The sequence below is a fragment of the Leopardus geoffroyi genome, chromosome C1, assembly GCF_018350155.1.
Source record: "Leopardus geoffroyi isolate Oge1 chromosome C1, O.geoffroyi_Oge1_pat1.0, whole genome shotgun sequence".
Taxonomy (NCBI): Eukaryota; Metazoa; Chordata; class Mammalia; order Carnivora; family Felidae; genus Leopardus; species Leopardus geoffroyi.
In genome coordinates, this window is record NC_059328.1 from 76121646 (window position 1) to 76135092 (window position 13447).

General features: G+C 41.9%; 1 protein-coding gene and 1 long non-coding RNA gene across 4 annotated transcripts in view; one reads left to right on the plus strand and one right to left on the minus strand.

Annotated features, from left to right (window-relative positions):
- The window catches only part of LRRC8D (leucine rich repeat containing 8 VRAC subunit D), a 124508-nt gene that overhangs the window by 85815 nt on the left and 25246 nt on the right, over positions 1 to 13447 (plus strand). The gene's annotated exons all lie outside the window — the stretch shown is intronic.
- LOC123598205 lies at positions 242 to 9975 on the minus strand. Its single transcript, XR_006712445.1, has 3 exons — positions 9898 to 9975; positions 1524 to 1651; positions 242 to 410 (listed from the first exon to the last, which is right to left on the minus strand). It is a non-coding gene; the product is annotated as an uncharacterized LOC123598205 (long non-coding RNA).

Sequence of the window (13447 nt, forward strand, 5' to 3'; positions counted from 1 at the left end):
TCTCCTCCTCCTGTTTTTCTACCCTGTATTTGATCAAAATAAAAGTTGTCTGATGGGGATGCCTTTTCAGTGAGGTACACAGTATCACATTGCCAAGTGTAATTTCCACTCAGGTGACACTGTTCTCACCGCTGAGAGAAATGGCAGGATTAGCCAGAAAGGCTGGTTTTAGGTATCTTACCTCTCACTCTTCAAGCGAGCACAATTACACACATTGAAGTGTGCTTTTTTAGCATTCTGGTGTTGTTGATTGATTTGTTCTAAATAGGAGGGTTTCCGGGCCACCTGGGGGGCTCAGTTAGTTAAGCATCGGATTCTTGATCTCAGCTCAGGTCTCCATCTCAGCTCAGGTCTCGATCTCAGGGTTGTGAGTTCAAGCCCTGCATCGGGCTTTGCACTGGGCGTGAAGCCTATTTAAAAAAGAGGAAAAGAAAAGAAAGAAATAAAAAGGAGGGTTACCTTCTAAAAGTTAAACACTGTTTTCTCTGGTGCTTTACCACCATTGACTTTGGAGGTTATTTGCTGGCATTCATAATAGTGGTGATAACCATGACTCATAAAAAGGAGTCTCTTATTTTATGAATATTTCAGTCTGCTACTTCCCTTGAATGGAGTTCTTAAGACTAATTTGATGCCTCAAATTGAGCCCAGAAATTTTATAGTTGGCTTTGAATTGATTTCTTCCAAAATAACAAGTATACTTTTTTTTTATTTTTTTTAACGTTTATTTATTTTGGGGAGACAGAGAGCGCAAGCGGGGGAGGGGCAGAGCGAGAGAGAGACAGAATCTGAAGCAGGCTCCGGGCTCTGAGTTGTTAGCACAGAGCCCGACGCTGGGCTCGAACCCACAAAGCACATGTTCATGACCTGAGCTGAAGTCAGATGCTTAACCGACTGAGCTACCCAGGTGCCTTCTATAAGTATACTTTTAAGATTATCTTAATAACTCTGGTATTTTAACATTCACTAGTCATTTATTTATTTAGTGGCTTGAGTGGCTCCAGTCCGTCATTGTTTTTGCCCCCAGGAAGAACTATGATCATGGAATTCCCATGGAATTAGCCTGAGACCACCCAACTTCTCCCTTCTCAGGACTCAAGCCTGTTGCTGTTTTTCCAAGGACAAACCAGAGAAGGTGGGGTCTAGAAAATAACTGAGGGGACAGGATGAAAACTTTACAATAGAGATGTCATTGGGAGCATTCTGGAGGAGCTCTCTTACCCTCCCCCCACCCCCTCCCTTCAAAGCCAAAGGCTTTTCACCCTTAGCTTGGCTCCTTCAAGAGCCCCCAGGCTCAGCTGCGGTTTTCATCACAGCTGTACTGACCATCTGACCACTGGGGAATTCAAGAAAGCTGGACCCTCAGCTTCCCTTTGGAGTTAGCAGAGCATCCTATAGTTTAACAGATGTGAAACTGTTTTTAGAGATCTCAGCTCCCCACTGGTCTGGGTCCCGGGCTGTGTCTTTGTGGGTCAGGCATGGGGAAGAGAAGGAAGGAAATTAAATGAAATGAGTTCACTCACTTTTCTTCCTTAAAAGGGCTGAGAAAGAATACAGAAGGTCAGGGGAATCTGAACTCAGTGAGCTAGCTTGCTTTTCTGTCTGCTTCAGATTACTTCTTTTGGTTGTTGCTGCCCAGGTCTCTGGAAAACTGGAGGGAGGGTGTAGGCACCTTAGCATCCTAATTCCAGCATCATGACTTCATAGAAAGCACTTACGTTTTACCATCAGAAGACCTGGGTTTGAGTCTCCCTGCTGCCAATGTTAATTACCTGAGTAATCTTGGGCAGAGTGGTAAACCACTTGAACACCATTTTCTCCCCTCACTTGAGGTTGATAGTAGTACTTAGTTCACAGAGTACTTGTGGAGATGAATTATAATAATGACACATATTGAAGTCACTTTGTTAGCTGTCTAGTGTCTCTGCTTGTTAGGATTCTACCCATGACTGGCTTTTTCAGTTGCAAGCAAATGGCTAGCTGTAGAACTTTTACACAGAAACACTTCATTTTGAAGGCTTTTAATAATGCTCTTATAAAGGATTGAGAGTATAAAATATTCACCTGTTAGAAACAAGGAAGAACTTGAAGACATTTCGTGGTGCCCTTCAGAACATACAAATCATACTAAGGGTAATAAACTTTTTACTTGTATCATTTGGCTTGTAAAGTATTTGGAATAAAGTTTCCAGGTGGTTCATGCTTCTCATAGGTCAAAAACCTATTTCCGTGGGCTAAGTCATCGATAATATTTTTGATAGAGTTGTTTCTCTTTCGAATATATTTTAGATGAATTGTTTCCCTCTAAATTTCACACAAATTGGATACCATGTTTTGGACTACCTTCCCGAGAAGCTGGTGGGATGGGATATGGTCACAGAGCCACCCATGAACAGATTAGACCAGACAGATTATTTTCATTTCTTTCTCGCCACGTTGTATAGTGTACATATATCTTCAGTAAATAATTGCCACGAACTGTAAGGCCAAGTGGCCTACCCACTCTTGAGGTTTGAGGGGGGCCAGAAATAACTCCTCCATTGCCCAAATTAAAAAGCCACTGAGAAAGATAAAGGAGTCAGGCTGGTGGGCAGCAAAATGCCATCTTTATTACTGTAAGTACTTTTTGGAGAACGTGGCTTTGGGTCTGCAGCCAAGTGGGTCTTCTGAAATTTCATCTTTGAATTAGATAGACTACCCGCTTTTTCCCCAACATAGCAGGACAGCGGAAGCTGGCAGCCAGCAGGTAAAGCCTTCTAACACCCAACAAGAGAGGAGTCCGGAATGCACCATCTCTGCAGGCAGGCAGGTCCCAAAGAGAAGAAAGAGGAAGGGGAAGGCGGAGAGAGAGACCAGGTCTATTATTATGGGGAATTTTGTCTGGGTGATAACATGGGGAGGGTAAATGAAAGTCCTCTTGCAACACCTGTTCTTGTATTCAAAAGTAGGCCAACCCTGGCCCTGCTCACAAGAGACATTTAGTGAGGAAGGGAGATATGGAAGGGAGATACGGCATCTGTCAGTGTGATTGAACCTGAGATTGCCCTCCTTTGCCCTTCTCTGCCCTTTAGCTAAAGCTTCAGATGTAGAGTAGAAACACATGATTTATGTGGCTGCCACATTTTTTTCCTGGTGATCTGGTGGCATATATAACTTAGCCCAGGTGAATAAGCAACATACAGAGAACCCTGTGTGGCAACACTCAGCTCAGACAGAAGCAAGTGCATTGCAGTTCCTGAAGAATAGAAAAAAAGTAGAGTCTCATTGAAAGAAATTTTATCATTATTATTACCATGATAAATTTCATAGCTTTGGAAATTGATTTGTAGTACTTAGCTGACAGAACCCCACAATCCCACCTCCCACCCAACTTTTCTACTTTCCCTAACTTCTGTGCCTTTTCTAAATAATAGAATTGTACAGAGTTTAAGGAGGACAGTGACCTTTTTGTTAGTGTTCTCGGCCAAACCCTTGGGAGCTGGTTGTCAACCAGGAACTGGGTCTTTCTTCAGGAAAACCTGCCCATGTGTCATGCCAAGCTGTGTTAGCCACTCCATGTTCTCAGATGGGCTCTGGAGTAAGACCAGTCCGTGCTTGTGCATTTGTAGTAGCCATGGGATAAGAACCAGAATAATGAGTCCAGAAGTAAAGGGTCACAGCTCTAACCTGCTGAGTCATCTCACCTCAGCCTTGCTGGCCAGAGTTCCCAAGCTGCATTTAGTTTGCTTTACTGCTCATTGTATTTCAGCCTGTAAAAAGGCTGTTTCGCAGTTTGGAATGTGGGATGGGGTGGTGCAGCTCATGTAGAAAGGGAGATGTCTGAGCAGAGCCCAGAAATCTGGGTTTGCAATGTGCACCCCGGCTCATCTCGATTCAGGTGCTACTTAAGAAATTCAAAGAGCGGTTCCCCTCAGTCTCCTCCATGCAAATGTGTCAGCATGTAGTCATGCAGAGAGCCTATTATGAGTTGTCAGCAAAGGGTCTGAAGGGCTTCTTGGCCATCCTTCAGGTGCTGGGCTTCCTGTCTTCCACGGTGCCTTTATATACCAGTGCTAGCAGCCTTTACTCCCTTTTGTTGCTAACCGCCGGGGATGTGCATGAACAAGAGAAATAAATACCAGAAAACAGACGAGTACTACACAAAATGATGTTTTGGAACTTGAAAGCTAAACACTTCCAGACTAAAAAACATACCTTTTTACTCCTTTTCTTTTCCGTGCTCCAGCGTGAGGTAACTTCACATTTAACTTACACCTCTCATTACAAATTTGTATTAGTCTTCCCTAAACGTTTTTTCTTTTATCTTCAAGTATCTAAGTCTTTGTCCACTCTGAATCAGTCTCTGCTCTTTTGAGATCAAGATCACTTTGTCTTCTGAACAATTGAATCGTTAAAAAATGAGTATGAAGGGTACCTGGGTGGCTCATTGGTAGAGTGTCTGACTTTGGCTCAGGTCATGATCTTGTAGTCCGTGAGTTTGAGCCCTGCGTTGAGCTCTGTGCTGACAGCTCAGAGCCTGGAGCCTGCTTCAGATTCTGCGTCTCCCTCTCTCTCTGCCCCTTCCCTGCTCACACTCTGTCTGTCTGTCTCTCTCTCTGTCTCAAAAATAAACATTAAACTTTTTTTTTTTTAATTAAAAAATAATAAAAATGAGCATGATACAGGGGCACCTGGGTAGCTCAGGCAGTTAAGCGTTTGACTTCAGCTCAGGTCATGATCTCGTGGTTTGTGAGTTCGAGGCCCACTTGGGTCTTTCTGCTGACAGCTCAGAGCCTGGAGCCTGCTTTGGATTCTGTGTCTCCCTTTCTCTCTGACCCTACCCCACTTGCGCTCTGTCTCTTTCTCAAAAATAAATAAACATTAACAAATTTTTTTTTAAAAAAAGAGCATGCTACAGAGTCATACCCATAATATGGAGAATGGTTGGAGGAGGGGAAATGGTAAGCCTTTGCAAGGTCACTCACACAATGTTAAAGCATCAAAAGGTCTTAGATATATTAAACTCCAAGAGCATGTTTTTTTCTATAAAACTCACTTAAAACTTATGACTTAAAATGTACTAAACTTGTATTATTATTCATCATCACACATGATTGCCCTGTTTCTAAATTGCAAGTGCTTTATGGGCAGGAACTTTGGTTCATCTCCAGAATGTGGTCTAGCGCCCATACGAAGGAGGTACCAAATGAATGCCTGCTTCATAGGGTAGTTCAAAGAATTTATTTTTAAAACATCTGTTGCATATTTTTTATATACCAAGCAATTAGAATCTCAGTCTTATATGACATACACGAAGATCAGTAAGGCACAGTTTCTCCTCTGGAAACACTTATACTCTGTTGGGTAAACAAATAATTATATCCTAATGAGTACCCTAATGAACTGTGAATAAAGCAGTGTGGGGACTCAGCTACTCTGAGCAGCTGACTGTGCCTCCGGGTGAGGAAGGGAGGCAGATGGCTCTCTTTGAAGGATATATTAGAGTTTGGATTTTAAGTGTGAACTGAATCTTAAAATTTAATGTCAGGAAGGAAGAGATAATCTAATACAGTCTTATCTGTTTTACAGATAGAGAACCTAAGACCTAGAGATTGCTAGGATCCAATAGCTAGTCAGGGCGAGAACTAGAGTTCAACTAGCACTTTGCTGTTGCTTCTAGAAGTAGAACTTGGGGTACCCAAAGAATGCATTATTCTCGGAGTATGCGATCAACTTTGCATAGTTTCTCCTAGAACAACCTAGTGTTTTTAGAGTCACGTTTATCATAAAGCTGTCCTAGATGGGTTGATTAACTATTAAATTCTCTTTTGCATGAGCCTAAAGTAACAGCTGTCCTGATGCATAAACTAGTTACATTATTTTAGTATTTTATTATAAAACAGTAAAAGGCAGGACAGTCTGGAAACCTGCTAATAGGAAGAGTTTATGGCCCTCAGGTACTCTAGGAGTTATAAATCATTGCACCAAATATAGCAGAACGTCACACAATATAATTAAGCAGATAAAAGCGTGAAAGAATCTTACTCCTCTATTTTCTGAGCATACTCAATGAACATCAATGACTCAATGAACTCAATGAACATACTCAATGTACATCAATGAAACTTAATGGCACTGAATTGTTTGAATGTTGAGCCCTATTTTAAGTAAATCTTTTCTATAAAATTATTTTATTTAATTTTTTTTTTTTTTTTTTTTTTAATTTTTTTTTCAACGTTTATTTATTTTTGGGACAGAGAGAGACAGAGCATGAACATGAACGGGGGAGGGTCAGTGAGAGAGGGAGACACAGAATCAGAAACAGGCTCCAGGCTCTGAGCCATCAGCCCAGAGCCCGACGCGGGGCTCGAACCCACGGACCGCGAGATCGTGACCTGGCTGAAGTCGGACGCTCAACCGACTGCGCCACCCAGGCGCCCCTCTATAAAATTATTAAAATATCACTATGCTTTTTGGTTTTAATTAACTTTGATTATAAGGATTGGTTAGTTGAGAGAATGGCCTTTTGACCTTACAGGGGCACCTAAAATTTCTGTTCTCATAAGGTTTATTCCTAAATTTTTGACCGTATGTCCACAGAGCACTTTTAGGTTTGTTTTATATCATTTGTAATTCTTACTTAGCAAAATGAAGTAGACTCATCTAATTCCCTCATTAAGAAACATTTTTAGTCTTCTTTATCTGTCTCTGAAATGATTACCTGGATAATCTACAAGCAAGTGTGTGTGCGTGTGTGTGTGTGTGTGTGTGTGTGTGTGTGTGTGTGTGTGTGTTTAGGGTTAGTTTTGCTTCCCAGTCTTTCAGTTTTTAGCTCTGTGACTTTATGAGGATATTACCTAACATTTGTAAGCTTTTTTTTTTTTTCACCTGTAAAATTAGGGAAATAATTTGTCTCAAAGAGTTGTGCCAATTAAACGGACTTTTGTAAAACCCCTCCTCAAATGTGCCTAGCATGTACTTGAGTCTAAGTAAATTATAGCTTGAATTATTTTGCTTCATTTCCTATGGATACATTATAAAGCATTAAGTAGAATCACAAAACAAACCTGTTTTGTATTGAGAAAAAGTATCCCATTCTTTCTAGAACATAAGACTGATAAATATCCTTCCTCTCTTTATTTTTGTGGGGTTCAAGTGAACATTTTTTGCAGCAGCAGATTTTAATGATTAATTTTGAGGCCTGAAGCTAAGCATTATTGACTAAGATGAAAACCACAGGCCCCAGGAGTCTGCAAGTATTGATGTTGGTTGAGAGCCAATGGGATGATGATGTTTAATATATTAAATATTAAATGCAGAATCTTCTGGTTTGGTGAGTGTTGCTAATGCTACCAATTAAAATATGGCAGTTTGATTTACAGAAGTTTAATTTTATCTGGATACAATCCATTTCACGTGATGGCTACTACATAAAAATGATGAATACTGTTAGCAGCCCAAGTAATTTCCTGAAATTCTGCGTGAATTCAGTGAGAAAAGTGAAAAGAGCTTTGTTGTTTAAACGCTTATATTTTTCAGTGGGTAGCTACATTTGCATATTTAATATTCCTTGAATATTTATTTTAAAGTATTAAAATGTTTTAAATATAAAACTAAATTTAAAAAAATTTTTGTGAGAATATGGGCGTTCTCCCTCTTTCATTTTCAGCTTTTTTATAATTCCAAAGTATCATTCAAAACTCTGGTATAGTCCCTTTAAAGGCATCTGGTTTTCTAAAGTGCAAGCATTTCTATCACCATAAACCTGTATTGCCTATGTTAGTTTCAGATCTGTCCCTGGAAATCAGTTTTTTAAATCATACTTAGTGTGTTTCACTTAAGCAGAATTTGGGGGTATGTATTTCTGAAGCAGATAACCTATATTTCATTCTTTATTTTAAATTAAAAAAATAATAATAATAAAATTTTTTTTAAATCTTTGTTTATTTTTGAGAGAGAGAGAAGGAGACAGAGACAGAGTGCAAGCAGGGAAGGGGCAGAGAGAGAGGGAGACACAGAATCTGAAGTAGGCTCCAGGCTCTGAGCTGTCAGCACAGAGCCCGATGTGGGGCTTGAACTCACAAACTGTGAGATCATGACCTAAGGCAGTCAGACGTTTAGCCAACTGAGCCATCCAGGCACCCCATTTCATTCTTGATTAATTGAACTTTTGATAAGTTTCTGAAAAATGAAAATTGTGGATTGAGACCAAATTGGAAACTTTCAGGCTTAAGAGAGTATCTGTAGAAGTACAATCCAAAAAATGCCAATTCTTATACTTCTGAAAATCATGATAGTAGCTAACTCAGCCTTTATCGTGTGCCAAGAATTGCTCTAAGTATGTGTATATAGTAGTTCTTTTTTTTTATGTTTATTTATTTTGAGAGAGAGAGAGTGCATGCATGTGCACACACACACGCACACATACACACGACAGGGGGAGGAGCAGAGAGACCGAGAGAGAGAGAATCCCAAGCGGGCTCCACACTGCCATCACAAAGCCCACACAGGGCTCAACGCCATGAACCTTGAAATCGTGACCTGAGCCGAAATCAAGAGCCAGACACTTAACCAACTGAGCCACCCAGGCAGCCCTATAGTTCTTTCAGTCCTCACAACAAACTTGTGAGGTAGGTGTAGGTGGTGGTGTTACTACTCCTCTTCCTCCTCTCCTGCTCCTGCCACCACCACCAGCATTTCATCTGAAGCACAGAGAGGTCAAGTAGCTTAGCTAGTTACACAGCTAGAGAACAGGTAGAGTCCAGAGTTTAACCCAGACAGTCTGGCTCTAGGACCTAAGTCTTATAACTACTACAAATAGGGCTAACTATAGACCCAGCTCCCACAGACTTCTACAGACTTGCAAGTATGATTTGTATTTGAGTAATATTCTGAAAAATCTTGTTGCTCAGAGATTTATTTTTTTAAATTAAATGTTTATTTTTAAGAGAGAGAGAACGCGCACGTGTGCCTGTGCAAGCGCACAAGTGGAGGAGGGGCAGAAAGAGAGGGGGAGACACAGAATCTGAAGTAGGCTCCAGGTTCCCAGCTGTCAGCCCAGAGCCCGATGCCGAGCTCGAACTCATGAATGGGAGATCATGACCTGAGCCGAAGTCGGATGCTCAACCCACCGAGCCACCCAGATGCCCCTCAGAGGTTTCTAAAGTACGCTTTTCTACTGCTTAAGATACCTGTATCGTTTTATTTTTTTATTTTTTATTTTAATTTTTTTTTTAACGTTTATTTATTTTTGAGACAGAGAGAGACAGAGCACGAACGGGGGAGGAGCAGAGAGAGAGGGAGACAGAATCTGAAACAGGCTCCAGGCTCTGAGCAGTCAGCACAGAGCCCGACGCGGCTCGAACTCACAGACAGTGAGATCATGACCTGAGCCGAAGTCGGACGCTTAACCGACTGAGCCACCCAGGCCCCACCTGCATCGTTTTAAATGCAGTATCAGCTGTGCACAGGTGTCCAGGAAGACTTGTACTGTGTATCAATACTGCTGTCAGCCTCTCTAAGCCTAGTTTTCTCAGAGCTTTAGCTCGGAGAGACATTGATAAATGTGTGGTCTGATTTCCTTCTTTTCCCAGTTGACAAATGAAAGGAATTCTTCCATGAGTTCCCCAAAGTTAGTCATTTCCTGCTTTGTGATCCCAAGGCATTTTGTTCAACTCCATCTTTTAAGCAAATACCATTTTGTAATTAATCCTGTTTATATGTCACTTCTTTCCATCCCCCACTCTCGCCTGCAAGTGAGTTCTTCAAGAGCTGGAACCAGGTCTAATTTTATTTTTGTCTCCCACCAGCCCGATGACAGATGGATGAATCATATCGCCTGCAGAGGTTAAAGGGACTTGCCCAGGGTAGCAGACCTGAATTATGCACAGCTTTCGTAACTCCCAGCCTCATACTTACCTCTCATGTGCTGCCAGAAGTATATTCCAATGATTTGGATGCTTGCTAGGGAGTGAAGACGCAGTTTTCCTATGATGTTCTTCTAGACCAGCTCATTTATAAAACACTACTAATAACAGTGTTGGTGGTGATGATGATGCAGCCGCCACCACCTAAGCTACTGAATCATTTTGAGGGTCAAAGGGAAAGATAATATTTGTGCAAGCTTTGGAACTGGTAAAACCCCTTCTACAAGGGTATGTATTGCTGTTACTCTGGGGTGTTATTATTGACGGGGGACTTGCAGGGTATTTTGACATTCATTGTCTCGTTGCCCATGTACAACCTTGTGAAATAGGAGGTCCCGTTGCCACTTCACAGATGAGGGAACCGAGGCCAAGAGAAATAAAGAACTTGTGCTACGCACAAGTGGCTGAAGGAAGCCAAGCCCAGCTCTCCTGCTGGAGCCCCGGAGAGACCTGGGGCAGGGGGGTTGTTCCTGGGCTTTCCTAGACCCTGGGCTATTACATTATGTGTGTTTAACTTCTGGTCAGATTTCTCATTCTGTCAAAGCCTAGGACCTGGGCACGGAAAGCTTTGGAAGACAAAGTGAGCGAGCTGATTTTGAAGTGGCCAGCCAGTCCACAGCAGCATGTGGCTTTGGGTCCAAGCAGGAGTAGCCTACCCGTCCATTGCTTTTGTCTCAATGGGGAGTTCCTTACTACAACTCTCAGAGGAAATGAAGGATGATAAATCCAGCTGCTGCTTCCTGTTGCTATAATTCTAAGATTCTTTTTTTTTTTTTTAAAGGGTAGAACGCTTTATTTTTAAACCAGTGGAAAATACCCTCAACCTGTTTCTTGTTGTTAGTATTTCCTTAAAAACTAGATGCACTCACTTGGGCTTTAAATGGTATGTGTGTGTGTGCCTGAAATTCCCATGTTGCTGCTTGGGTGGGTGGGTGGGTGGGTGGGTGGTGTGTGTGTGTGTGTGTGTGTGTGTGTGTGTGTGTGTGTGTGAAATTCTCATGATGCTGCCTGGGCTGGCTCACTCTTTCTTTTTTTTTTTTTCTTTTTTAAGTGTTTATTTTTGAGAGACAGAGCCTAAGTGGGGGTAGGGCAGAGAGAGAGACAGAGAGAGACAGACGGAGACACAGAATCTGAAACAGGCTCCAGGCTCTGAGCTGTCAGCACAAAGCCTGACGCGGGGCTCAAACTCAGGAATGGCGACATCATGACCTAGGCTGAAGTCCTGACGCTTAACCAACTGAGCCACCCAGGCACCTGTCTCTGTCGGTTTTTCAACAGCAACAACAGAAAGAAAACCAATCAAGGCAGATTTTACTGGGCAGGAAGCTCTCTGTGAGATTGAGGATGGTCTCTGATTTATAGGAGGACTGTAATTTGTATTGGTGGTATTACCATCTTTCAGCGACGCTTTTGCAATTCAGGTCAGGTTTTCTTCTCCTTGTGATTATGTTATTAGTGAATAAAGACCCAAGTTACTTGAGAAACACACTACCTGCTCACATACTATACTTTATGGAAAGTAGCCATTAGGTATAGATTATTAGGATGTAACTTGATGGGCTTGATTGTGTAACCATTGAATTAAAAATAATAGGTAGAAATATTTTCCCTAATACCAGTATTTTTCATTCTCAGAGACTGAGAATGTTATAGGCATGCCAAAGGTGCATCTTTTCAGAAGCACTGAAGGAAATTGATTTGTCAAGGTAGAATTATAAGAATGTAGTAAATGCAGGCAGTCCCACCACTGACTAACATTCTTAGCACTGATTGAAGTTTCTTAACCTTCCTGTAGGATTCCTACAGTCATAGCTACAGCAGTACTCTGTTCACCCTGGGCAGTCAGTACATATTTTGCACCAAGAGCTGGCAGGCCCAAGTGAGTTATTTACTCTTTAAGAAGTACAGTTACAGTTTATAGTAAATGAGTTCAGAATAAAAAGGAAAGCTTCATAAACTGCAGTCCAAGAAGAGTTTCTAATGAGTATTTGGTCTGACTTCACTAACTACTCCTGAAGATTAGGTAAAATTGTGAGACCATCTATTCTAGTAAGTACACTGTTTGACATTACAGAGCTCTCGGCTTCCAGTATCAGCTGGGCCACTGCCTTGTTGCAACAATTTCTTGGCTAAAAAAATGACGTTGACACTATTTCTTTGTCTCCCAGGGGTTTGTAAGGATCAGATTAGTTGGAATCCACGTAAGTGCTTTTAAAAGCTGAGATGATGATAAAGGTGTTAGGTAATCCTGTTATGAAATGGCAGTGGGATTGTAAATGGTCATTTCACTTTTTAGACTTTGCTCCTTGTGTCCTGAGGCAGCCTTTGAACACCAGGGTTATGTCTCCTTTACTTAAGCATTCCTTCTAATAATTCATAAATAGGGGGACATTTTTTAATTTAATTGGAGCCAATCTCCAATTTAAAAAAAAACTTTTTTTAATGTTTATTTTATTTTTGAGAGAGAGAGCACAATCTGGGGGAGGGGCAGAGAGAGAAACACAGACTCTGAAGCAGGCTCCAGGCTCCGAGCTGTCAGCACAGAGCCCAACGCAGAGCTCGAACCCACCAACTGTGAGATCATGACCTGAGGCAAAGTCGAACACTTAACCCACTGAGCCACCCAGACACCCCAGATTTCCAATTTAAAACAAGCTCAAGGGGATAGGAATGGGCTTGGTAGAGTCAGATGGGGCTTTGAATCCTGGTTTGTTTGTTTGTTTGTTTGTTTGTTTGTTTGTTAGCTGTGTGATCTTGGTAATTCACAAGGCTTTCTAAACCTCATTTTTTTTTTTTTTTCTCAATAAAACTAGAACAGGCATTAAAATTGCTCAGGGAGGGGTGCCTGGGTGGCGCAGTCGGTTAAGCGTCCGACTTCAGCCAGGTCACGATCTCGCGGTCCATGAGTTCGAGCCCCGCGTCAGGCTCTGGGCTGATGGCTCAGAGCCTGGAGCCTGTTTCCGATTCTGTGTCTCCCTCTCTCTCTGCCCCTCCCCCGTTCATGCTCTGTCTCTCTCTGTCCCAAAAATAAATAAACATTGAAAAAAAAAAAAAAAACTGCTCAGGGGGATGTGACAGTTTCATGAGCTTGGGTGTGTGTTGATTCCTCGGTGGGGGCAGTTTTCCTCCTGTCTCCTGTGAATGTTCAGCGGTCTCCTTGTTATGTGATGGTATCTCACAGCCAAGGTAGTCACTCACAGGGGCATCTGGGTGGCTCAGTCAGTTAAGGTTACACATCAGTGGAGTCTCTCTCTGTCTCACCCTCCCTCTCTCTCTCAAGTAAAAACAGAAAGATTGTCACTGACAGATGCCAGCATCATACACTACCTCCTCCTCACCCCGTCTTCCCCTCCATGCTGTGGCCGAGGAAACGAGAAGTAAATTAAGCTGCTTTAGGTCACTAACACTCTCCTTAGCAATGATAGATAGTTCTTTGACCACCTTCTTCCTTTCGGTGTAATCTGACTTGAGTTCTTTTAAAATGCTCGACCTTAACAGTTTCAGGGGGTGAGAGCTCCTGATGCTGTTTAGATTACTTGAAC